Source organism: Nanorana parkeri, unplaced genomic scaffold (genome assembly GCF_000935625.1).
Source record: "Nanorana parkeri isolate BGI_ZX_2015 unplaced genomic scaffold, ASM93562v1 scaffold725, whole genome shotgun sequence".
In the NCBI taxonomy this organism is placed as follows: domain Eukaryota; kingdom Metazoa; phylum Chordata; class Amphibia; order Anura; family Dicroglossidae; genus Nanorana; species Nanorana parkeri.
Genome location: NW_017306993.1, coordinates 374660 through 389515, shown reverse-complemented (window position 1 = coordinate 389515; position 14856 = coordinate 374660). Strand labels below are relative to the sequence as shown.

General features: G+C 44.5%; 1 protein-coding gene across 1 annotated transcript in view; it reads right to left on the bottom strand.

The window, feature by feature from the left end:
- The window catches only part of RASSF4 (Ras association domain family member 4), a 233340-nt gene that overhangs the window by 49794 nt on the left and 168690 nt on the right, over positions 1-14856 (bottom strand). The gene's annotated exons all lie outside the window — the stretch shown is intronic.

Here is a 14856-nt window from a genome sequence, read left to right as displayed (position 1 = left end):
GCCAGTGAAGCCTGTGACACACTGCATACGGAGCTGCACACAGCAAAGGAAAGTGGCGGTGAATGGAGCTTTGCATGCAGTGTGTCTAGCAATGTCCTCTCCCATGCTCGTATGTCAGGGATGAGCAGCTGTGCAGAAAGAATTAATATGATATGTCCATGAAATAATTATTTAAAAAATAACTAATAGTACTTATTCATTTATTTATTAACTATTTTTTAAATTAATAATGAACTAAATAATTATGAAATAATTAAACATTTAAATGCTTTCTTTATCCGATTTAATCGAAAAAATAATTGGCTAACTAATTGATTATGAAAATAATCATTAGTTGCAGCCCTACAATTCTTTAACTCATCATTCAAAAGGTGCCACATGCTTTGTTTTTTAGCAGAGCTGATTTTTCTCTTACTTCTATCTACAATAGCCATCCTAGCCAATCAGTTTGTGAGGCCTTTTAAAATTGAAAATTACACAGTTGAGCCCCTTATTTACTTCCTGATGCTAACAAGCTAAAAGCAACCAAAAGGTTTACCTATTGAAGCCAGCACTGCTACACCATGCCCATCGTTCAAAGGTTGCCAGGTAACACTACTCCAAACCAAGTTTCAGCACATGCAAGTTGGTAAAAATCCTACAGTGCTCCTGCCAGAGTTTAAAGTGTATTTTCACATTTGCAGCATATTAAATCCCGTCAGAAATGTGCTGGCAGATCTCATTCTCACTGTCAGTTGTAAAATAGAATTGAACATTGTCTGTCCTAACAAATGGTTAAAGGAGACCTATGAGGCGAGTGCTTTTCACTCACCTCATAGTTCTAGCCGACCTGTGACAATGAGACTGTCACAGGTCGGCTCAGTAGATCGGGAAGTGAGCGAACACATACCCGCGTACTCTCACTTCTCGATCCTGTCACAGCTCTCTGCCGTGACAGGAGAGTGGCTGGATTCCCCCCTTACCCGCTCCAATCCTCCAGCGCTGACTGGCGGAACGGACGGGGCAGGTACAGCTGGCTCTGCCTCTAAATAGGCAAAGCCAGCTGTCACTCACGCAGTTGGGCGGATCCAGACATAATTGTCGGGATCCGCTTCTGCTGCGGTGTCTCAGTATACCGCGAGCTGTAGCTCGCGGTATACTGAGCTTAGGGTGACGGGAGGACGCTAGTTTGTGTCCTCCCATTACCCTAAGGAGAACTATGGGGAAAAGCCCTAACCCCATAGTTCTCCTTTGAAGCTCTCAGGGCTTGGTTGGTGCATTGTATGGTAATGAGGGGAACCTCAGGTCTGTCCCCACTTTGTCTCTCCACTTTAACTTTGAAATTGTTCAGAATAGTTATCAGTCTGCCCAAAGGCCTGCTCCAAACAAACAAATAGAAAGGTAAAATTTTAAAAAAATATACTTTTAGGTATTCCATGTGAATGGGAACACAAACATATAGGGGATGTTTTCTCAAATTTGACGCAAAAGTGGAAATACACTTTAAGGCCCCTTTCACATATTTTGATCAGGAGGAGATTGCACAGATCCCTTGCTGCCGAGAATGGATGTCACTGTTCTGACATCCATGTCTGTCCAGTTTTTTTTTCCCCCCAAAAAATGACATTTCCAGACCCATGTTGGTTTATGGGGAGTAGGGGACATGTGTCCGTTTACATCACATTACCCCCTGATCCGGCACGATCAGGTCTGGCAAAACCGAACACTGTTCCGTTTGTTTTTCTGGACCTGGCCAGTGTCAGGGGTAACAGGATGTCTATTTAGATTCGGCTACCAATTGACTAAGATTCTGCTTCCGATGAGGTCCGCTTGAAAAACTGACAGGCGGATCTGATTGCAATGCCCATATGAAAGGGGCCGAACTATGGTTTCTTATGTAACACTCTTATGTGCTTCCATATGAGCTGGAAAACCATGTGTAGGGACAGGGTGTCAGGCCTGCCAAGAGTTCCCACCCGTCACTCCAATTTCCTGACCGGTAGTCTTGTTATCCCAGTATCAGGTGGAATGACAGGAATCTTGTAGCCGAAAATATAGGGACCTAGTGAGGGAAGTGCAGGCAACCAGGGTCAGTAATAATGTAACAATAGAAAGAGAGCTGCTCACAGTATGGTGTCAGTCAGGGTCAGTACCAGTAAGTAGAATAGCGCAGTACCAAAAGGAAATAACAACTCAGCACCAAAATCCAGGCTGGGTCAGCAACAAACCATAGGCAATAGGTACAAAGGGAAATGCAGGAGAAGCAGTGTCAAAGTCCAAGCCGGGTCAACAACAATACGGTACAAGAGGGCAATCCAAAGGCAGGTGAGGAACAAGCAGAAGATTGGAATCCAGAAATCCAATAACACAGAAGACAGGCACACCCAGGTACGCACAAGGCAAAACCTATACTTGGGCAAAAACAGGAAGGGGAGGACAGTATTTATAGGTGTCTGGTTAGGTAATTTCCAGCAGCTGACCAGTGGGTGGGGTCAGAGCCCCATACAGTGAAAAGGTGCCCATACACTGTTCGATTATCGCACGATAATCGTGGGAAATCCCACAATCGTACGATAATCGCAAAGTGTATGGAAGGCGTGCAACCGTTTTTACTGTACGGTCGCACGTCTTTTGTCTAAGGAGCATTCTAGAACACCAGCCAAGAATCGTACGATTTTTGGCTGGTTTTTAGCATGATCGTAAGCATTGCGGTCATCGGAAGCCCACCCCTCAGGGGGCGGGCTTGCGATGATCGCAAGTACGATCTGCCTGTCCAAGATGGGCAGATCGTACTTTACAACCATTGCAAGACTAAGGTCTTGCAATGGTTGTAAAGTGTATGGCCACCTTTACGGAACAGAGGTCAGGACCAAATCAGAACCCTACGGTTGCTCTAGAAGGTCCCTGGATTGATCCCTGGCAAAGGCGTGACACAGGGCAGCAACTGTCCAACTAAAAAAAAAAACCTAACCAAAATGCAATATAAATTTTAAAAACTGCTCATCTCTTTACTGCTTATCTTTTTATTCTTTTTACTGTGGTAGTGATAACATCATATGTTATCATTACCACAGTAACCCTAGAAAGAAATAATGACCAAGAACAACTGATTCCTGCTTGATTGTGGCAACCAATTCTCAAAACAGTCTTAATACTTTCATTGGGCGAGGTATAGCTACTTTAAGACATAGCAACTGACAATGGACCTTACGTTACTGCACATCAGAGCACCACAGCACTACATGCTAGAGCAGCGGTCGCCAACCTTTCGGACCTCATGGACCACTAAATTCATAATTTTAAATCTAGTATACTGTATATACAAATATAAAAGTGCTAGCAAGCATTAGATATATGCAAAACGATAAAAAAAAACAACTTTTTCACTTACCTGTGTCTGCGCCGTGCGCTCCCGTCCGAACATCTAAAAATGTATCGGGCGGCTGCAAAGGATCTTAGGGCGGGCGCATGCGCAGTTCAGATGTTTGGCCGGGAGACGAGGAGAGACACAAGCTAAGTAGATGGAGCAGCGTGCACCCACACAAACATCGTGGGACATCAGAGAAGAGGAGGACAGAGGAGTCAGTGCTAGATTGGAAATCCGCACCAGCGCTGGAGGGACAGCTAAAAACTACAGGAAAGAAGAAGATCGGATTAAGTGGGGGGGGGCGACTTTTGCCCTTAATTTAACTTTAACTATAAAAGCTTCCCTTTTGGTTGGACTTGATGGACTAATGGTTTTTTTCAACCTCAAATACTATGTAGATATCAAAAAGCCCTGAGACTACTGCTGGGTGCTGCCATCTTGGATGTGATGTCAGCAGCTTCAAAAGACTCAAAGCTGTCAATCAAGTGACACTCTATAGTATTCCTGTTTGCTCCGCTGCTGACAGCTACATAAAAATATATTTTATGGAAAGGAAAACCACTGCAAGTAAGCAGTGTTTAAAATACTTGATTTTTCTGTCCTTGTACCTGCAAATTGTAAATGTTGGTGACAGGGTTTTGATAGAGAGCTTGATAAAGAGCGGGGTCACTCATATATGTAATAGAGTAAAGCAAAGAAAGTGTGATAAATTATTGCTTATTCTACAAAGATATTCTAAAATGAACTTGACAGATTTGTTAGTACCCCTGGAAAAGATTTTAAATAATTAGATCAGTGATATTTTTAACTGTTCTCTGTATCACACATCTTCTATCTTGTAATCAGTCAGTCCATTTAAAAGTAGAAAAGTAGTCACTATCCTGTAAAGACCAGAGAAAACAAAGGATAGAGTTGTCTAAGGGCCGTTTCACACCATAAACCGTGCGTTCCAGAGTGGTCAGCTGCTGGAACGCACTGTATCGCATCCCGGTACCCCTTCCTGCGTTCAGGGGCCGGGAGGGGGCATGGCAGTGCATTGAAGTCAATGACCAGAATGCGTAGCAAAACAAAGCCTGCATTCCAGTCCAGAGCGATCTGGAAAAATGCTGTATTATTTTTTCAGATCGATCTGGACCGGAACGCAGGCTTTGTTTTGCCACGAGTTCTAGTGCGGGCAATCGTACTGCCGGCAGGGGGCGTGGCTGTGGTGCCATTAACCTCAAATGCACTGCTGTGCTCTATCCGCCCAGCTGTCAGAAGCAGGCTGTCAGCTTCGGCTTTCAGCACGGCTCAGCGCTCGACTGAGCTGCTCGGCCGTGATCGGGAGCTGTACGGGCTATTGTGAATAGCCCGTACAGCACCCCCTCGGTTCTCCTGAACCGAAGGGGTCCTGGGGCCGAAGCTTGCCGAAGGATCGGCCAAAGCTACGGCCAGATCCTTCGGCAGCTTTGTGAATAGACCCCTAAGACTTCAAATAGAACAACACCATACCTACTGTGAAACATAGAAATGTAATGCCCAGTATCAGAAAGCTCTGTCTCAGTCACAGGTCATAAGTCCTCCAACAGCATGGCCCAAAACACACAGTGAAAACCACCCAAGAATGGCAAAAAATAGAACTTTTGACTAGACATGTGCACCAGCAAAAAAATAGTTTAGTTTAGTTTAGTTTTGATACAGATTTTGCATATTTCGTTTTTCGGATTCGGTTCCGCAATTGAATTTGTTGCGGGATTCAAACAAAATTCGTTAGCCGTAGTCCTTTTTCGGATTCGGGTCCGCAATTGAATTCGTTTCGGGGTTCGGATTCGGACGAAATTCGTTAGCGGTAGTCCAGTCGAAATTTCGTTTATTGGACGAAATTTCGTTAGCAGCAGGCACCTCTAGTCAGCTAAATTAGGACCCCACCTGGAGCTCCTCCCACTGGACCAGCGCGCCGCTGACTCGTCCCTGCTCCGGCACAGTGAATCACAGTAAGTGAGGGGAGATTTGGGGCGATTTATTACAGTAACCAATTATGTATTGTCTGCCCTGTATTAGCAGTATATACTCTATATGGAGTATATACTGCTAATACAGGGCAGACAATACATTTACAATGATACTAACATGAATGTATTAAATGATCTGTATGTAGCCCTGTACTATGGATCATTTAACCCATTCATGTTAGCAGAGGATCATTGTAAATGTATTGTTGCAGGCACTCTATATGTACATGTACTATATATTACATATAGAATGCACTGAACAATAGATTTACAATTATCCTCTGCTAATATGAATGGGTTAAATGATCCGTAGTACATGATATGTAGCCCTGTACCCCCTTTTCCACTTACAGAGCTAGGTTATTTTTCTTTTAAATAAATATTAATGTAATTTTATTGGTATCTATCTACCATTAGCTGCCTCATTTCCCACCCTCGGCTTATATTCGGGCCAATACTTTTTCCCAGTTTTTTTTGGTAAAATTAGGTACCTCGGCTTATATTCGGGACGGCTTATACTCGAGTATATACGGTAGTTATTAAAAAGTCCAGACTTTTAGATAAAATCCTTTAATTGAAATAAAAACAAAGACTCAATTTTTGGAGCGCCCCCCTCACTTTTTTGTTTTAACTTGTGGGAGGGTCCCTCCTAACATTCCTACCAGACCTAAAGGGTCTGGTATGAATTGGGGGGGAACCTCACACTTTTTTTTTTTCATCTTCTGCAGACTGTAAAAAAAAAAAATGCTTTTTTCTAATGTCACTTTGCTGCTAACGAAATTTTTGTCCAATAAACGAAATTTCGACCGGGCTACCGCTAACGAATTTCGGGAATTCGGATTCGTTTGCATTCATGTTAGCTGTAATTCGGATGCATCAGAATCTCCGAAAATTTGTCCGAATTTCGATTCGGAACGAATCGCACATGTCTACTTTTGACTATTCTGAAATGGCCTTCTATGAGCCCTGATCGAACATCTATGTCAGGTGCATGCAAACTTCAGCCCTTCAGGTGTGTTGAAACTACAAATCCCATTAGGCATTGCTAGACTGACAGCCACAGGCTTGCTTTCAGAGGAAGGGGCATGATGGGATGGGATGGCTACCCCTGATCTTATGTAAAGTGCTTTGGCATGATGAGTTTAAGAAAATTATAATTTAGAGCTAAAACATTCAGTATGGAGAAGGCACCTTTCAAAATGCAGTCAGCTGGAGCAGTTTGCTCAGTTAAATCAAAAATTAAAAGCAAAGTCTGTTTTAAAAAAAAATAAAGAATAAACTATGATGGATGCCAATTACTTTGGTGAGCAGGGCCGCCGTCAGGGGGGTACGGCCTGGGCATCTTACATGAGTATCGGCCATTCAAGTGACAGACCAGGATGTGGCCGGGCCCCCCGCAGCACCGGAGGAGGCCAGGGCCCGCACGCTCCAGACCCTCACCTGGGATGCCTCCTCCGGTGTCCCCAGGGGGGTCTCTCCGCTGTACATTTGTTTTTAAAGATGGCCACCGCGAGTAGCGGCGGCCATCTTTAAAGCTGGCAAGCGCCCACATATCATTTAATATATTGCCGAACAGGCAATATATTGAATGAAAATCATTCCCTGGTCATCAAGTGGGGAATCAGCATGATCTGCATGTCTTGCTGATGCAGATCATACTGATCACTCCCTCATGGTGCCTCTGCTAACAGGCAGAGATCGATTAGTATGCCTGCATCAGCCAGAGTGCAGAGCACACCGATTCTCCACTGAAGCCCAGGGATGCTGCCCTCCGGCCGCAATTTGAACGCCTGCACAGGATCGCAGGGCACATTCTGCCTGCAGTGCGTTCCGGTGTTGTGCGGTCAAAATGCTGCAAGCACTATTTTGACCGCATCGGGACGCAGGCACAATGTGCCCTGCGATCCCGTGTGGGCTATCGCATTGTGGCCGGAGGGCGTGGCTATGGCACCATTCACTTCAATGGCCCGCCACTCCCCCTCCTATCCGGCAAAAATTGAGACGGCCGCAATGTGATGCTATGCGTTCCGGCCGGAATCGGGCCGGGACGCACTGCAAGTGGTGAGGACCTGTCACATATGTGCTACCGTGTTTCCCCGAAAAATAAGACACTGTCTAATAATTTTTCCCCCCCAAAAAACAGACTAGGTCTTATTACTGTGTCACAGTACGGTACCTGGCTGCAGCTGTCTGGAGCTCTCTAATGCCGTCCAGGCATCCTAAAAGCCGAGGCAGTCGGGAGGCAGTCAGTCGGAACGGCTTGCAGACGGGCCGGAGGGAGGGAGGGAGCTGCGGCCAGAAAGTTTTTTATGAACTTGACTTGTTTTTAGACCGTACATGCAGACGGGTGGACCGGCAGGCAGACGGGCCAGCGAGAGGGAGGGAGCTTTGCGATCGTGACATTGTTATTAGAACGTACATGCAGACAGGAGACAAGCTGCACATTTCATTGATTTTTACACTCAGACCCCCTGCTGGCTACTTGGATGCAGCAATACATGTGCGCCCCCTACTGCTGAACTAGGTCTTATTTTCGGGGTAGGTCTTATATTACAGAAATCCCTGAAGTTAGCACTAGGTCTTATTTTCGGGGTAGGTCTTATTTTCGGGGAAACACGGTATTACATAAGGGGCTTTTTGGCCTGCAATGTGATAGCAATAAAGCAGAGTGTAAAAAAAAGGTAAAAATTAAAGTAACATTAAAAAAATGTAAAATGCAAAAAAATATTTTTTTTAAGTTTCCCCTTTCCCCACGTGCACGCACATACCACACAAACCCGGGTCAGATGCGCCTACATGCAAAAACAAAAATTACGCCACACATGTTATGTATCGTCGCGAGCGTCGGAGTGAGAGCAATAATTCTCGGCCCATCAATCACTGATAGCACTAAACTGATGAGCCGTAAAAGCATTTAAAGCGTCGCTTATGGGAAATTTTGGTTATTGTAGTTTTTGGCGGTTTCATGGATGCTTGACATGTTTAGTATCTATTTGCCCGGCATGACCCCGTCTTTTATATTGTACCAAAAAATTTGCCATTATATTCTGATTCTGTACACTAAGTTTCATTTTAGTGTATTTTATCCTAAAAATGGTTTGATAAACATTTGCGCAAATACCGTGCAACATAAACCAGCATCTTTTTATTCTACGGGGCCTCTGCTTTCAGAAAATATATAATTGTTTGGGGGTCCGAAGCTGTTTTCTACCCAAAAATTCATATTTTATCATGTGTGTGCAAATGTAAGAAATTGCTCCTGGCAGCAAATGGTTAATGAGTGTATAAATATTTGAATGTGTGTGTTTCCCTATTTTGTCTGAGGCGGTGATGATGCTGAACATTTTTTAAACCCGAGCGCCCGAACTGCAACGCAATACTAAAGTTATTTTCAGAGTTGGCACTTTGAAATAAATATATTGATTTTGCGTCGCAGTTTGGACACTCGGATTCAAAAACATTCACCATCACTATACTAATCTGACAGCGACGCAGACGAGTGCCCGGAGGTAGCGGGGGATCATGTCACTTCGGCAGAGGAGGCCAGGCAGCAGGAGCAGGTAAGAGGAGCTGGAAGGGAGATGCAGCTCCAACTATCCCACCTGGGACCCCTGTAGAGCCCGCCATATAGAGTCTCAGATGGCGCGCAACTAAGCCCAGAGTCTGGCGCGCAACTAAGCCCAGAGTCTGGCGCGCAACTAAGCCCAGAGTCTGGCGCGCAACTAAGCCCAGAGTCTGGCGCGCAACTAAGCCCAGAGTCTGGCGCGCAACTAAGCCCAGAGTCTGGCGCGCAACTAAGCCCAGAGTCTGGCGCGCAACTAAGCCCAGAGTCTGGCGCGCAACTAAGCCCAGAGTCTGGCGCGCAACTAAGCCCAGAGTCTGGCGCGCAACTAAGCCCAGAGTCTGGCGCGCAACTAAGCCCAGAGTCTGGCGCGCAACTAAGCCCAGAGTCCGGCGCGCAACTAAGCTCAGAGTCCGGCCCGCAACTAAGCCCAGAGTCCAATTCATATACTGTTCTGCATTGCTGTATAAATGTATTGCTGGGATTTGTAGTCCCCCTACAAACGGTGCCATTCTGCATTAGAGTGTAAGCTCCTCTGCACAGGGAATGATTTGACTGGCTCAGTGTTCTCTGTACAGCATTGCGGTATATATACGAGCTATATAAATGTATAATAATAACAGTGTGACTGGCTCAGCGGTGCAGGGGGGGGGTTGGCGGGGGCGACGACCTAGGGGCCCGGCCTAAAGCCATGTAAGGGGCCCCGAAATTTCTGAAGGCTGCCCTGTTGGTGAGTATTATGTTGTTTCAGATAAAATTGTGGGTTCATTGCCCTGTTTTGTCCTCCTTGGCTTTCTTCTTCTCTCCTTTTAGTTTTTACCTTTTCCCTCTTTTCTTTCCCTCTCTTTCTCTTTTCTCTGCTCCTGCTCTCATTCTGGCATCTTTCCTTCTGTTTCTTTTTCTCCTTTTATATTTTCTTTATGGACATTTCCAGTTGTCCTTGGTTCATAAGCCTGGGGTTCCTCATGGGCTTCACATGCCTGTCGCTTGACCATAATGGTACGGTGTGGACTGTACTTGTACTAGCGTTACCATACATAATGCATTTTGTGTCATTTTTGACTCCATGTTTGTATTGTCCTTCCTACTGATGCTGTATTTGCGCTTCATTATGGGACAGTAATTATGGAATTATTACAATAAGAATATTGAAATAGAAAATATGGGTTTATATATTATACATATATTCAATAAAAAAATTACCCTAGCTCTTCTGCTGTGTTATGAACTCTCTGACAGATCAGAAAAGTTGAAACCTCACACAATAAGATTTCCTGTAAACTTTAACTTTCATGGCAATCAGCGGAGTACCTAATTTAAAGTATGAGATATACATGGAAGTGATTCCCCTCACAATATAGTGATGTTAAAAGAACAATATACACTCATCCCAAGAGGAATCAGAGCCAGAGGAAAATTACCAGAGCGTGCTGGATGTGAGCCAAACCACACTGGTCTCACAATTAATAATTCTTACAGGAAATATGGGATTGTTTAGTTGCTGGTAAGCAACAATTTCAATGGCTGAGAAAATTTATCTTACTGAATGCATTGGGTGACTGCTGGACACCTTTTCAATGAATAATGGGAACATTTCATATAAAGCATATTGTTTAGAACTTGATATTGTTCATAATCTTCTTTTTCCATTAGCTTAATTGTTATGTTTTATATATCTACATCAGTATTTAAATAGTTAATAGTTTAAATAGTTACATGTAGTGAAAACCCCAGCAGGTTTTATTTCTGAAATCGATATTCTCCGTTTATAGCACAGCATTTCCAATTACACATGATGAATAAATGTTCGCATGACGTTGAATGAAAGCAAATTCATGAAATATTTCCATTAGATAATGCTTTAAGACCTATTGTCTGGTGTCTTCCTAAGAAATCTGGCCCTGGGATATGTGTGGATGCTTGGGTGACTGTAGAAGGAGATAACCAACTTTGAAAGGGAATATATAATAATTTGCATACATTTTCTTTGTATGTTTATAACAAAGTACTTTGTAAAAGTATTTATTTTCTTTCAACCTGATAAACATGAAATATTGCATATATTATAGATAACAGTATAAATAATAGAAACTTTTTAAATTTGTGTATACAATGATTTAAGTAATAAATACGATATTCAACCAGCAGGTCAGGAACTCGAGGCTACTACTACTACAGGATTTCATTAGCCTGTTTTGCTACTATGCTGTGAATACCCTGAAAAAGACTCTGATGTGAACAGACCTGAGCAGAAGGGTGCCACACTATATAAAGCAGCAGAGTAACTCAATGGAGAGTCACCCTCCCCGCCAATTGCTAGAAGACAAATTAATCTTGACTTTCCATGTCTCAAAAGCATTTTCATATATGGATTTGATGTCTGCAGATGAAAAAAACGCAGTACTTTGCTTTATTATTAAACCCCATCTATGCTCTGCTTTGAAAGCTAAGTGTCCTGGACTAAGTGTCCTGGATATATTCTTATTGAAAACCGAAAATTGAAAAATAGGTTTTTAAACTTGTATACGCTTGTACTTAAAAGAAAAATAAATTGCAGCTGTAAATGATAAAATGTACTCTATAATGTTTTGCATAACATGTTAAAACTATATAAACCTGTACCAATGATACATTCTGAACCCATTTAATGACCAGACCCAGGTTTTTGAGCAGACAATGCAGACTGATACCATATTGTACTTATTTTTTCCATTTCTTAATTTCCCTTCATCTACATCACTCTTTCTACTCTCTCATTCCTCTAGTGTTTTCTTTCATTTTAAATTAACCATTTTGCTTCCAGTGTTTAGTTTTTTCCCCACACTTTAACATTTTTATTTTAGGCACTTAAAACCTCCCAAAATTAGTTATATTCTAAAATCAGAGACTCTGGAGAATAAAATAGTGGTAGTTATATTTTTTAAATTAACATCATGTCACAAAATATTAGTGCAATGGTTTATTGAACCCACATTTTCAGTAACAATATGCTAAAGTTAATTTTAGTGGAAAAAACTACAATATATTACTAACTTTTTTTAAACAAAATATAAAAGATAATGTAGTGTCCTCTACATAGATACCAAACATATTAATCATTACAATTGCACTTGTGAAACAGCGGCAAACTATGGTACACAGAATGGTCCATAAGCGACGGGACCCTTTACAGCTCATCAGTTTAATGTTAAGAATGAATGGTACCCCATTCCAGGGCTGGAGGAATAGTCAGCAGGAGCCTGGGAATTGCACCGGAGATACACTGATCACAGCTGCAATACTTTGCAGGCTCCAATTAAATTTTTTTTTTTGCTCTGCCGTCACATTACCTCGCAGCCAGGTAACGTTATGAGCTCTCAGCCCTGTCGCTGTCAAACTGAGACTCAGTTTGACAGCGACAGGGCTGAGAGCTCATCCGTTTCCTCGGTCCGTCCATTTGGCCGGTGGTCTTCTGGAGCTCCGCCCACCAGCCAATTGGAAGAGACCTCACCCCTCCCATCCACCGCGCGAGGATCCCAATCTGGCTAGGAGGGCGGATCGTCAGGGGCAGATGGACGGAAACGCAGTCAGCAACGGCTGTTCCTGCATGCTCCCGCCAGCGAGATGCTCCCTGTACAGTCCTGGTGAGAGGCAGCCTTCACAGGCTACAGCAATGGTGAGAACCCTGTGGAGACTCTAGAGAGCCCTGTGGAGACCCTAGAGAGCCCTGGTTTAACCAGGGCTCTGTGGGGTCTAACAAGGCTGGTTAGACCCCCACAGAGCCCTGGTCTCACCAGGGCGCTGTGGGGTCTCACCAGCTGTCTGTGGGGTCTAACAAGGCTGGTTAGACCCCCACAGAGCCCTGGTCTCACCAGGGCGCTGTGGGGTCTCACCAGCTGTCTGTGGGGTCTAACAAGGCTGGTTAGACCCCCACAGAGCCCTGGTCTCACCAGGGCGCTGTGGGGTCTCACCAGCTGTCTGTGGGGTCTAACAAGGCTGGTTAGACCCCCACAGAGCCCTGCTACCCTGGTGAGACCCCCTCAGAGCCCTGGCGAGTCCCCAGAGAGCCTTGGTGAGTCCCCACAAAGCCATGGTGAGACCCCACATCGCCCTAGTTAGACCCCACAGAGCCCTGATACCCTGGTGAGACCCCCTCAGAGCCCTGGCGAGTCCCCAGAGAGCCTTGGTGAGTCCCCACAAAGCCATGGTGAGACCCCACAGCGCCCTGGTGAGACCAGGGCTCTGTGGGGTCTCACCAGGGCTCTGTGGGTCTAACAAGGCTGGTTAGACCCCACAGCGCCCTGTTGAGACCACACAGAGCCCTGCTACCCTGGTAAGGGGTCTAACCAGGCTGGTGAGACCCCCACATAGCCCTGGTGAGACCCTACAGAGCCCTGGTTTAACCAGGGCCCTGTGGGGTCCCACCACTGCTCTTTGGGGTCTCACCAGGGGTCTAACCAGGCTGGTGAGACCCCACAGAGCCCTAGTCTCACCAGGGCTCTGAGGGGTCTCACAAGGCTGGCGAGACCGTACGAAGCCCTGGTTTAACCAGGCCTCTATGGGGTCTCAACAGGGCACTTTAGGGTCTCGCCAGCCCTGGCTAAACCCCACAGAGCCCTGGTGAGACCCTACAAAGCCCAGGTGAGACCATATAGAGCCCTGGGGTATCTCACCAGGGCTCTTTGGGATCTCACCAGGGCTCTGTGGGGTTTAACCAAGCTGGTTAGATCCCACATAGCCCTGGTGAGACCCTACAGAGCCCTAGTTAAAACATGGCTTTGTAGGGTCTCACCAGGGCTCTGTGGGGTTTAACCAGGACTAGTGAGACCTCACAGAGCCCTGGTGAGACCCCTCAGAGCCCTGGTTTAACCAAGGATCTGTGGGGTCTCACTAGTCCTGGTTAGACCCCACAAGGCCCTGGTGAGACCCTACAGAGCTCTGGTGTTGGTGAGACCCTACAGAGCCCTGTCCCTTTTTTAGTTTTAAACAAAAGTGAAGTTACACTTTAAGATAATGGTCAACTTAAAGAACAACTCCGTGCAAAACTTTTATCAACCCTTGCAGTGGGGCTATCCCAGCACTACAAGAGTTAAGTGGTCATTTTGTATTGGTGCCAGAATAAAAGAGGTATACTCACCTGATACTTGGAGTCAGCTTTCTCTTAGACCGGTCCTACCAGCCTCGCTCCCCCTCCACTGCAGCGGTCCAAGGATCCAATGCACTCTATATTGAATGTGAGGATGCCAGGAGACTGGAGGGACCAGTCTAAGAGCCAGAGTTCTTCTTTAAGGACAATTGTCTAAAAATATAAAGAGTCAACTCACTGCCGTGTCATCTAAGTATATGAAATCTGTGTTCACATTTTAGACAGCATCAAAACTATTTTAGTGTGCAGGCTATTGTGAACGTATCCCTAAAGGGTCAAACTATTTATTGTATATAGATGTGTTCTTTGATTTTGAGGACTATATACAATAACAAAAAGTTTAAACTAACAGAGGTTTAGTATGACATTGTTTATGCTTTGCTGCACTATTTGATGTTCAAGGAGTTAAACTCTACGCCAAAGCTCTTCATCCAATCTCTGACGTGTTACTATAGTTACCTGTGCAATGACTGCAGTATAACTGGCTCGGATCTATTTATAGCTCTCTATCAATATCAATGTTTGCAGCCAGAAAAGCAACTTCATAGCTTGATTTTAGCACTCTAGATTCTAGACAGAAGACCTTGTCTGTGCTATACCTGTTAGAGTCTGGCAACATTTTATGATGACATTTAGCAGAAAGTTAGCTATTTTAAAGAGGAAGGATGTCCAGTGTCTACTATAAAAAAAAAAAAAAGGTCTCTTAATTTAGTGTATACGTGTGAGATGAGGTGTTCATAAAACGTGTCAGAGAGCACATTAACATCCTGCAGGTTGGTACACAGTGGCTCAGGCAAGACAGGAAAACTGCAAAGCAAAATATACTCTACAG